Here is a 12,269-nt window from a genome sequence, read left to right as displayed (position 1 = left end):
GTCGTTAAGGCTTGATGGTCAGTCCGCAGAGTAAATGTACGTCCCCACAAGTATGTCCTCCACCTTTCCACTGCCCAAATGCATGCCAGAGCCTCCTTTTCAACAGTGGAATATTTCTGTTCAGCTGAGGTGAGTGTTCTGAATGCGAAAGCAACAGTACGTTCTTGACCATCTGTGCATATTTATGCGAAGACAGCACCTAGTCCGTAAGCCGATGTATCAGTAGAAATTACCCCTGGCAGCTCCGGGTCAAATAGTGCAAGAGCAGGACTGTGTACAAGTAGCTTATTTACATCATCTAAGCTTTGTTGAGCTTCATTAGACCAACGAAATCCACTCTCATCTCTCAGGCATGCACGCAGGGGCATTACCACAGAGGCGAAATTAGGAATAAATTTGTTGTTCCATGAGAGGAGGCCTAGCAGAGAACGCAACTGAACAGCATCCGCTGGTGCAGGTGCATTGATTATTGCAGAGAGATGTTCCTGATACAGCTGAATACCCTGCCATGTCACCATGTGTCCTAAAAAACTTCAAGCTCTGTTTTCTGAATTGACATTTAGACTGATTCAGCACCAACCCGGCATCTTTGAGACGTTGCAGCACATTCTCTAGCACTTGATCATGCTCTTGTAGCGAGCATCCCTAAACGATGATATCGTCCAGATAATTTGCAACATTCTGGAGTCCTTTTAGAATGACAACCATCATCTTTTTTGGAATGCAGATGGAGCAGATGCCAAGCCGTAAGGTACCCTGCAGAACCTGAAGGATGCTGGCTGTCCTCGTGAAGAGGTACCTGATGGTATGCACTTTCCAAGTCAATAGTTGAAAATACAGATGCGCCTTGCAGTAATGTCATCATCTCCTCCATGTGTGGCAATGGGTAGCTATCTACTATAACTGCCTTGTTGGGCCCTCGCAGATCCACACACATGCGGATCCCCCCTGTTTTCTTCTGTACCACAACAATCGGAGAAACCCATGGAGAAGAGTCAATCTTTTGAATTACACCTGCATGCAAGAGTCATTCCAGTTCCGCAGAAACAGCATCTCTCACAGAGAAAGGTAAGCGAAGCAGTTTGTGTCTGACAGGAGGTACAGATTCAGAAATTTTAACCTTGTGTGTAAAAATTTTTACACTGCCCAATGTAGCACGCTGTGATGGAGGAGTGGAGAGGGCACAGACTGAAGCAGATTGTGGTGGTGGCAGCACAGTGTGTCCATCAAATCGAAGCTGGAGTCCCTAAATCAGGTCAATGCCTAGCAAACCTGTGTCATTGTCAACGATGAAGAAGTAAGACAGGTAAGGCCATATTTAGATACTGAAGCAGATAAATATCCTAGTACTGAAATTGGTTCTTTTAATTAAGTAACTAAACGGGCAGTAGGAGCATGTAACGGCACAGTGTGAAAATGCTGCTCATACAATTGTTTTGGCAGGATGGACACTGATGAACCAGTGTCCACTGTGAGCTGTAGAGACACAGGGATGGCAGCAGGTGTGGCATCTATGATCACATCAAACCGTCAGTTGCTCCAGGTAGATAGAGAATGCACACCACTGCTAATTCAACTGAATGCACTGAACGCGTAGGAGCAGAACGGCAGACTCTTGCAAAATGTCCAGTCTTATTGCAATTCTTAAATATAGCAGATGCAGCAGGGCAATTCTGTGCATTTGCAAGATGTCCAGCAGTGCCACAGCGAAAGCATGTCCGAGCTGACGAAGCAGGAGCAGAAGCAGAAGCAGAGGGTTTTGATGAGGTACGTGCCTTGAATTTGGTCTTTGAACGTCGCCGTCCAAAAGCAGGAGTGGAATGTACAGCTTGTACTGGAGCAGGGTTGCTTGTAGCCATTGATTGTGCCAGAATATCAGCGGCTTCTAGCTGTGTGGCAATTGTAATCGCAGTCTCTAGATATAATTTAGATTCCACTAATAATCTTTCACGAATGCGAGGGTTAGCAATGTTTTCAACAAGCTGGTCACGCAGCATATTGTCAAGATTGTCAGCAAATTCACAAGTAGTTGCCAAATCTCTCAGTGCAGCAATATATTGCCATTTCATCTGTCCACTGCACTTGTTTCCTGAAGGCATGTCTTTCCATTACCACATTTCTTTTTGGAATGAAGTGCTCTTCCAAAGCTTTAATAGCATACTGATACCATCTTCAGGAAATCTTGTAAAAAAAATCTTCCTTGTCGCCAATTTTGTTATGTCTTCATGAAGACAAGAAGTACAAGACTTAGTAAACTTTAATAACTACTATGAACAAGCAGTCTTTCTTCCTCATCTCACTTACTATGTATAAATCTAACTCAAGAGGCTTGAGTTCCATCTAGTGGTGCATTAATGTAAGGACATCACAGTATTCAGATCCCTTTAAATGTTTCACTCTTTGTTATATTGCAGCCATTTGCTTAAATCATTTAAGTTCATTTTTTTCCTCATTAATGTACACACAGCACCCCATATTGACAGAGAAACACAGAATTGTTGACATTTTTGTACATGTATTATAAAGGAAAAACTGAAATATCACATGGTCCTAAGTATTCAGACCCTTTGCTGTGACACTCATATATTTAACTCAGGTGCTGTCCATTTCTGCTGTCCAGACTGACACAGTAAGACAAACTCAGCTCCAGTACTGAGCTTGTGAAGCTGTCAGCTGTTTCTCAAGTGTGTGTCAGGCAGGTTTACACACACCACACACACACACAACCTCCACAGCATCCATCTCCAGCGCATGAGAAGAGCTGCATTCCAGCGCTGATACCTGATCTTAACTGATCGTCCGACACACTGAGATTTCTTTAAGCCTTCCAAGAAAAAAAAAATCAGAAATGATTTTAAACCTTTATTTTTGGACAAGTAGGTTGGAAAGTGCTTGTAAAACATAAACCTTTGCTGTTTTTTTAAAGGGACAATAAGTAACTTTTTAGGTATTTTATTATCTAAAATCAATATTTTTATTCATAAATATGCCCTCAATGGTGTACAAATACCTATGCCAATGTTTAAACTAATCCTCGTAAATGAAGAATTTATTATCTTTATATACATGGGACGGGTAGGTCGACGGAGGCTTCCATGTAGTTCCGCCATCTTGCAAAACTATAATAGCAGAGAGGGACAAAAAGTACTAAGCCAACGCGTTTCCACAACGCGTTTTCGGTCAGAGCCAGAAACGCAGGTGCAGAGCAGTGAGAGGCGCTTGAAACTGCACCGGCAAGTTTAAAAGTCTGGATTGCATTCTTATTATGGACCATACATATGCCGCGCCACAGGAGAAGAAAACATCGTCGCCAAAACAGTCAAAGATAGAACGTAAAAGGAAACGTGACCGTAGATTACAGAAAACAAGAGTTAATGTCGGGGAAGCTTTTTCTAGGTGGAAAGAGCTAATGCTGGATAAAGATTTCAAAAGAGACGCTGAAGTGGCCAGTTTTCTTCTCGACAGGTAAGTCAGTGTTACAATCTGTATTATAATATATTTTTTATATCTAACAATGCACATTATTCAGAAAATATAACGAATAAAGAAGACATAACTACTACAATATTTCACGTTTTCCACAGTCAGTAATTCATACTGTAACATTCGTTTGTTAGTTGTCATGTTGCAGTTTGTTTGAAATAACACACCTGTTCACCTGAAGGAAAACTCGACGAAGTGCTATTAGAAGACATCTCGTCAAAGCTTTTTGGTACATATCGCCTACCGTAGATGCAACGCGCATTTGAAAAAGCGAGGCGCTGGAGAGCAAAATTAGTTTGAATGCAAAATACAATTTCACCACTAGATGGGAGTAATTCCTACTTAGTGTCCCTTTAAATAAATAAAATCTTGTCTTGTCAACAATTTTCTAAGGAATGCTTTCTTATTGGAAAAAAACTCAACATGCTATTAAACATCAAACAAAACTATAAATCCTGGCAAAATTAACTTCTATAAATTATGTTCAAATATCCAAATGATACTGATTACCCTAACCTCACCCCTAAATCTAGCAATCACAGAAAACTTTCTGCAGTTTTAGATTTGAAAAACAAAACAAAACAAACAACAATAAAATCTGTTTAGAAAGAGTAAGTGTCCTCTTAAACAATGTTCATGTTGTAATTCCTGTCATCATTTATATGCGTCCTCATAAACAGTATAAACCTGCACACACACACACACACACATACACACTTGTTGACAGCACTAATATGTAACAGTTAGTCCAGTCACTTTACATGCATTCAGGCCAACATGACTCCATGTACACACTCGTCACAAAAATCACTTCTTCAGATATTATCTGCTGTTAACACAAATGTTTGTTTGGATGTGTGTTCATTTATTCTGTTCTGAATTCTTCCACCACAATCACAGACTTTTGTATGGAAGCTTGTGTCTACCACAGGTTTAAAAAAATCAATAATGGTAATTGCGAATTTCTATCTCACATTTCAGATTTTTTTTCCTTGCAATTCTGAGAAATTCTTAAGAAATGCAACTTGTAAACTCAGAATTGCTTATTTCCTCCTACAAATCTGAGAAAAATGGCAAGTGGAAAACTCACAATTGCGAGAAATAAGACAAAATTGCGGTCAGGAGGGGCTTTGAGATGAGCTTCTTTGATGCCATCACCATAGGTAAGAACAAGTCTTCTGTTTCTCACTGACATCAGTTTTCCTGGAGCTGTGTAAAGCGGTGTGTATCTATCTGCAGATGAGGATGGGACAGTGCTGGTGTTTCTGGACAGTGTCTAATGGCAGCGTGAGCTCTCCTCTTCCTCTTCAGTCGCGCTGGACAAAGCTGCCATTGGCTATTGAAGCAGCGGCTTTCCAATGCAATGTATTCAGTTTTAAATTCAAAATGACTTTTAAATTTGTTATAATTTCCAAGTGAAAAAAGGATATTCAACCAGAAAACATATAAGGCTGGACTTGATTCTGTGCATTGTGAAAAGTGTACATGTGTGATTGTGAGTTTTCCAAGTTATGTCAGGAGCAATGTAAAGAGTAAAGAAGAGCAAGTTTTACATGTAGTCGGTTATTAAGGAAAAATATTTTCTTTAAAATAACACACACTGATGGATTGTTCACAATAAGACCAGGATCCAGCCTTACAAAAGTAAAAAGGTATGTAAACAAGTTTCATTATTACGTTAAAGTGCTGTTCATTATGATGTTGCTGCTGTGAACAAGTTTTGCTTGTGAACTCATGTCTTAAGAGAATCTCTCCTGTAAATAACGCTGGTGATAACTTCTACTGTATATAGATGCTTTTATTCAAAGTGGCTTACAGATAAGTGATACAACAAAGCAATGCATCCGAAGGAGGCAATAACACAGAAAGCACTTAAAATACAGAGTTCAGGCATTGTCTTGAAGAATATAATACAGGCTAGAGCAGAGATATAGATTTATACAACTCTAGTTAGATAAAAATCTAGTTGAATTTGCTGTATAGTTTGTAACGAATACCTGAGTGCACTGCATGTGTTTGTGTAAAGTTGAACACACTTGCAACAGTTATGTAATATGATCATTATTAATGAATTAATAAAACTTGAGTGTGACTGAAAGATGACAGAATAGTTTTTAGGTACATCAATAAAAAACAAACAAATAAGTTAATAAAGTAAATCCCCAAAAAGTAATAGAAGATTATAATTATGAAAAATGCACATAAATACTCATTTTAAATGTTATATGAAATATATATTTTCCAAAACCCGTTTTACTCTAAAACTGCTAACCATTAGTTTCCAGTGCAGTCATTTTGACCTTTGCAAATCATGGCCAGGATTTTTATGTTGTTCACAAAGCAAGTGGTAAAAATGTACCAAGTTTTGTTTGATTCGGTAAAAAAAAATGAAAAGTGAAAATGAGGAACCAGCAGAGGGTTAAGCTGCATGTACTGCACTCATCTCCATGTTGTTTTCTCCTGTCAGGACGGCAGATCTGGCATCTCTCAGGCTCTGATCTGGACCCTGGGCCTGGGGTTGTGGAGGATGACAGACCGATGGCACACACTCACGCACCACTGACAGGACTGACTGGATTTAGGCTCGCACACTCCTGGAGAAAGGATCTTGACAGACAGGGATCGTCAGCGAATACTGGTAAGTAAACACAAGAAGATTTGATTAGTGACACTTGCAGAGAGAAGCACTATGAGTCCGCTTCGTACAAACGAGCCGGGACAATGAGAGGTGTGTGGTGTGTGCTTATAAAGCAGAGTGGCTGATGGAGTGCAGGTGTGTAGTGTCAGAACTCAGGTGACTGTGATCGCTGCGTGATTGTGGTGGAGGAACCTGGCCCATTAATGACATTACCCTCCTCCCCAGGGCCTGCTCCTGAGGGCCGAGATCTCCGGCGTCATGGTGGTCTCCCTCATCCACGAGGTGCAGGGTACTGAGGATGGTTGGAATGGAACTCCTCCATGAGTGTGGGATCTAGGATGTCGACTCAAGGGATCCACGATCTCTCCTCTGGTCCGTATCCTTCCCAATCTACAAGATAGGAGTAAACGGACCCTTCCTCCACCATCAAGGGGGGAGGGGGTTCCTCTTCGGGGCCAGGTTCTGTATATGGAATGAGAGGTTTGTGAAAGGGTTTGAGCAGAGATACGTGAAAAGTGGAGTGGATTCTGTATTGCGGTGGTAGCTGGAGTTTAAAGGTGACGGGATTGACCTGTTCCAGAATGGTAAAGGGGCCAAAAAACCTGGGACTGAGTTTTTTGGAGGGGAGTCGCAGACGAATGTCGCGAGTGGAGAGCCAAACCTTATCTCCCAGAACATAGACTGGGCCAGAAATCCTCCTCCGATCAGCGACTGTCTTGGATCTGCGAATTGCCCTCTGCAGATGGTGGTGAGCTTCGTCCCAGACTCTATCGCTCTCCCAAAACCAGTAATTCACTGCGGGGACCTCAGATGGTTCACCATCCCTGGGAAATAGATGGGGTTGGAATCCAAGGATACACTGGAATGGTATGAGGCCTGTCGTGGGTTGCCACAGTGAATTTTGGGCATACTCCGCCCAACCTAGAAACTGGTTCCAGGAGTTCTGCAGAAGGTCCTGAGGAACTGTCCCACTTCCTGGATTTTCCTCTCCTGGCCGTTGGTCTGAGGGTGATAGCCAGAGGAGAGGCTGACTGTCACACCTAGGAGTTTAAAAAACGATTTCCATACCCGAGATATGAATTGGGGTCCTCTGTCTGATACAATATCCTCTGGGATCCCATAATAGCGAAAGACGTGATTGAAAAGGAGTTTGGCGGTCTCCAGGGCAGTGGGGAGACATTTCAGTAGTAATAGTCTGCAGAACTTGGAGAATCTATCTACTATGACGAGGATGCAGGTATTTCCATCCGACTAAGGAAAGTCCGTCATGAAGTCAACTGCTAGGTGTGACCAGGGACGGTTAGGGATTAGCAAGGGATGGAGCTTTCCTGCAGGTAGGTGTCGGGGACTTTTGGACATTCTTGAGCCTCTTGAGCACACTCCTTACAGCCTAGGACATACATCCTCCATCCCTTGCCATGTTCGGCCACCAGAAGCATTCGGATAGCAGCGAGAGAGTGTTGTTGACCCCGGGATGCCCAGTGCCCAGGGAGGTGTGAACAGTGTGAATGAGATCTACCCGTTGTGTCCTAGGTATGAACTGGTGGTTAAGAGGGCAGCCCGGCGGAGGTTGGGGAACAGGGGTGGCAACGGCTGGACGAGCGGACCATTTGATGGGACTGACGATGATCTCTTCGGGTATTATGGTGGCCATGTTCTCTGGAGAATCATATAATCTGGATAAGGCATTGGCACGGACATTCTTAGGGCCAGGAACGGTAAGTAATGGAGAAGTGGAACCTTGAAAAAACAATGACCACCTAGCTTGACGGGGACAGAGTCGTGTGGCTTCACGGGGATACTGGAGGTTTTTATGGTCAGTGATCACCTGAAATGGATGGATAGCCCCTTCCAACCAATGTCGCCACTCCTCCAGAGCGAGCTTGATGGCCAGTAGTTCTCGATTTCTGAGATCATAATTCCTCTCCGCCGGGCTAAGCTTCCGTGAGAAGTAGGCACATGGATGGAGTAATTTGGGTGTCCCATGATGTTGAGAGAGAACGGCTTCCAGTCCAGAGGTTGAGGCGTCCACTTCCACGACGAAAGGGAGTTCTGGGTCTGGATGCGTCAGGAGTGGAGCTCGTGTGAAGGCGGATTTGAGGGATTGGAAGGCTGCGGCTGCTTCAGGGGTCCACAGAAGATTCTTCGGTTTACCTTTGAGTAAGTTGGTGATTGGAGTGGTGATGATACTGTAGGCTCGTATGAAACGTCTGTAAAAGTTGCCGAATCTAAGGAACCTCTGGAGTTTTTTAACCGTGGTGGGTTCTGGCCAGGTAATGACTGCAGCCATCTTCCTCTCATCCATGCGGACCCCGTCGGTCAGTGACGTAACCCAGGAACTGGACTGATGGGAGATGTAGAATGCCGAATATACCCTTGACTGAGAGCCTCCTGAATATATTCCTCCATGGCCTTGGTCTCCGGAAGTGACAATGGCAACTGGGCATTAGGAATCAGGTCAATGGCGCAGTCCCATGGCCGATGAGGTGGTAGCTGGGAAGCTCTCTTGGGGCAGAAGATGTCTTGAAAAGATGAGTAGATAACAGGAATCTTCGTGGACTGTTTATCGAGTGGACTTTCGACTGACGTGACATAGACTGGAACAGGATTCGGAATTGGTCGAGGAAGAATCGGGAAACATCTTGGTGAGCATTCCTTGCCCCGCTTTATCACCTCTCCGGAGCCCCAAGAGATGATGGGATCATGCTTCACCAGCCACGGCCACCCAAGTATGACATCAACGTTGGCTCCCTCCAGAACCAGCAGCTGAATATCTTCCTGGTGTAAGGCTCCAATTTGAAGTGTTATGGTCTCATTTTTCCGGTGAATACGTGGACGTGCTGTGATGAACTTGGTTATGGGTTGGACCTGGTAAATACTGGACGAGGCTCCGGTACGGAGCTGGAGCTGGCAACAGAGGGTCCTCGAGATTAAATTTCTTGCTGACCCGGAGTCGATGAGGGCGTAAACTGAAACAGAGGATGTGCGGGTGGTTAACTGGACACACACAGTGCCCCTCACTGTGTGTGTCCAGTTAACCACCCACACATCCTCTGTTTCAGTTTACGCATACTGATGATCTTTTCATCATCAGTATGGAAAACACTCACCGATGTTCGTATGGGACGGATTGGACAGTTCAACCGAACATGTCCACTGGCTCCACAATACATGCACAGACCCCGGGTCAGCCTCCTCTGTCGTTTAGCGGCGGTAATTTTGCCAGATTCAATAATCATGGGTTCTGGTTCTGGAGGGCTGACGGCTTCAGATGGGCGGAGGAGTGCATTAACATTAGAATGGGACTGATAAGATTGTATACGGTCTGAACATCTGATGGATTGCTGAATGAATTTTTACATTTTTCATGAATTTGTCATCCAACGCGGCCAGCTGTAGATGGAGTTGAGGTGCAAGACCCAGCCGGTAGTTGGTTATTAAGGATCGCTCGTTCTATCCGCTAGCTGCTGCTAGGGTGCGGAAACGAAGGGCGTATTCATGAGTAGACATCATACCTTGAGAGAAATGATAGAGTTGCTCACCGGCTGATATCTCTCCGAATACTTCCCTGAAGTGGGAGACGAATGCTTGTATAGAACTGATGGCTGGGCCGGCTTGTTTCCAGATTGTTTCGGCCCATTGGAGAGCTGGACCGGTGAGGAGAGATGTGATGAATGCTATTTTGGACTGGTCGGTAGGATATAGAGTTGGTTGCATCGTGAATATTAGGGAGCATTGAAGCAAAAATCTGTTGCACTCCTCCGCCCCACTAGAGTAGGGCGCCGGTTGGGCCATGGGACTGGAAGATGCGGTGGCCGAAGAAGTGCTCGGTGGTGGTGGTGCCGGTGGCGTGATGGGAGGAGAGGATGTTAAAACCCTCTTCAAAGTATCCACCAGCTCTTGGAAGGGATCTGTAACACTCATGCTGTTGTGCTGTCGTTTTTAGGTCCGGGCTTCTGTTAAGGAAGCAGACGGACAACCAGGTAAACACTAGTGAAGGTGGTTTATTTTGAACAGCTGAGTGGCAGATTGAAGGGACGTGAAGGAATGGGTGATTGTCCGAGTTCTGGTGTGAGGAATCCCTTGAGTTTGACCCGTGAATGGGTGACAGTACTTTCCGTAGAGGGAACAGCGAACGGCACTTGCCAGGATAGGTTAGGACTGGGGTTGTGGAGGATGACAGACCGATGGCACACACTCACGCACCACTGACATGACTGACTGGATTTAGGCTCGCACAACTCCTGGAGAAAGGATCTTGACAGACAGGGATCGTCAGCGAATACTGGTAAGTAAACACAAGAAGATTTGATTAGTGACACTCGCAGAGAGAAGCACTAAGAGTCCGCTTCGTACAAACGAGCCCGGACAATGAGAGGTGCGTGGTGTGTTTATTATTTTATTAAATCCTCTAAATTGAGTCGAATGCTATGACAAATATTATTTGATATTTTTGTTTTGGGTAATTTATTTAGAACAAAAAAATAATACAACTTATATGGCTAATATAGCTAATTTATGTTTTAATAAAGCAGTTACATGTTGACATAAGCATTGTCCATTAATTTTTCATTTAATACATCATGCATCTAGAGATTTGCATTAATTAAAGACATTAAAATAAAAGTGATGCGTCACTGAACACATATACACACACACGCACACACAAACACACACACATTTTTATTTTTATTTTAGTATGTCAGGTTAAATTAAATGAACATGTGAAATGCTGCCTTGGCAACTAGCTGAAATAAACCTTTTTATATTTGATTTCATGTTTTATTTCAAGAAACAATTTTTTTTATTATTCTTTTAGTTTGTTAACTGTAATTATCCTCACATGGAGTGAATATGAAGTGAGGGAACAGAACAGAAAAAAACACTCATGTATATACACGGAACAAAATTATAAACTAAACACTTTTGTTTTTGCCCCCGTTATTCATGAGCTGGACTCAAAGATCTAAGACATTTTCTATGTACATAGAAGGGCCTTTTTCTCTTAAATACTGTTCACAAATCTGTCTAAATCTGTGTTATTGAGCACTTCTCCTTTGCAGAGATATCCATCCACCTCACCGGTGTGGCATATCAAGATGCTGATTAGACAGTGTGATTATTACACAGGTGTGCCTTAGGCTGGCCACAATAAAAGACCACTGTAAATTGTGCAGTTTTACTGTCTTCCATCTGCAGTGTACAATGCCCTCCTCTGATGAGGAAGATGAGCAGCAGATGAACTTTCCTGAGACGGTTTCTGACAGTTTGTGCAGAAATTCTTTGTTTATGCAAACTGATTGTTGTAGCAACTGTCCGTGTGGCTGGTTTCAGACGATCTTGGAGGTGAAGATGCTGGATGTGGAGGTCCTGGGCTGGTGTGGTTACATGTGGTCTGTGGTTGGATGTACTGCCAAATTCTCTGAAACGCCTTTGGAGACAGCTTATGGTAGAGAAATGAACATTCAGTTCACGGGCAACCGCTCTGGTGGATATTCCTGCAGTCAGTATGTATGCTCTCTCAAAACTAGTGACATCTGTGGCATTGTGCTGGTGATAAAACTGCACTTTTAGAGTGGCCTTTTTTAGTATAGAGAAAAAGGACTTTTGTGTTAATAGAAAAAGTCTTAGATCTGAAACAGCCCTGCTTCTAAAGCTTTAAGATTCTAAACAAATAAAAACATGAATGTTTACATTTCCAAAACTACATTTCAATGAACTCTGGCTCAGTGCTAACACTCACATTATTTCTATTTATTGGAATGTGTGCAAAGGATTGTGGGTAATGAAAGAAAGTGAATGATACATTTTATGAATCAATCAAAATGAAGGCCACAAAATGAACGAAGGCTACTCCTCCAAACTGACAGAGGACTGATTTATTTCAAACATCCTTTCTTCATATTACTACATAATTATTAATTTAGATTATTATCAACCTATATGTCATTATTTTACAAATAATAATTGTACATACAAAGTACTATGTATTTATTACATTGTCAAAAGTCAAAATACTCAGACCGTCTCGGAAATTATGCTGAGTTGAACATTTTAGTACTAATAATTTAGTGGAAATACAATAAACGGTTCTGAGACAAATACAGTGCTTTCTTGAAATCAATTTGACATCAAGTATTAGTCGAGA

At 42.8% G+C, this 12,269-nt stretch overlaps 1 long non-coding RNA gene across 1 annotated transcript; it reads left to right on the top strand.

Moving 5' to 3' along the window:
- The first annotated feature begins 1,150 nt into the window (after positions 1–1,150).
- Positions 1,151–2,462, top strand: LOC113115404 (uncharacterized). The gene is made up of 3 exons (XR_003293882.1): positions 1,151–1,306; positions 1,444–1,543; positions 1,658–2,462. It is a non-coding gene; the product is annotated as an uncharacterized LOC113115404 (long non-coding RNA).
- Positions 2,463–12,269: the final 9,807 nt, after the last annotated feature.

The sequence above is a fragment of the Carassius auratus genome, chromosome 15 (genome assembly GCF_003368295.1).
Source record: "Carassius auratus strain Wakin chromosome 15, ASM336829v1, whole genome shotgun sequence".
NCBI lineage: Eukaryota > Metazoa > Chordata > Actinopteri > Cypriniformes > Cyprinidae > Carassius > Carassius auratus.
The sequence above is the reverse complement of the archived record's forward strand: the minus strand, read 5'-3'. Positions and strand labels throughout refer to the sequence as shown.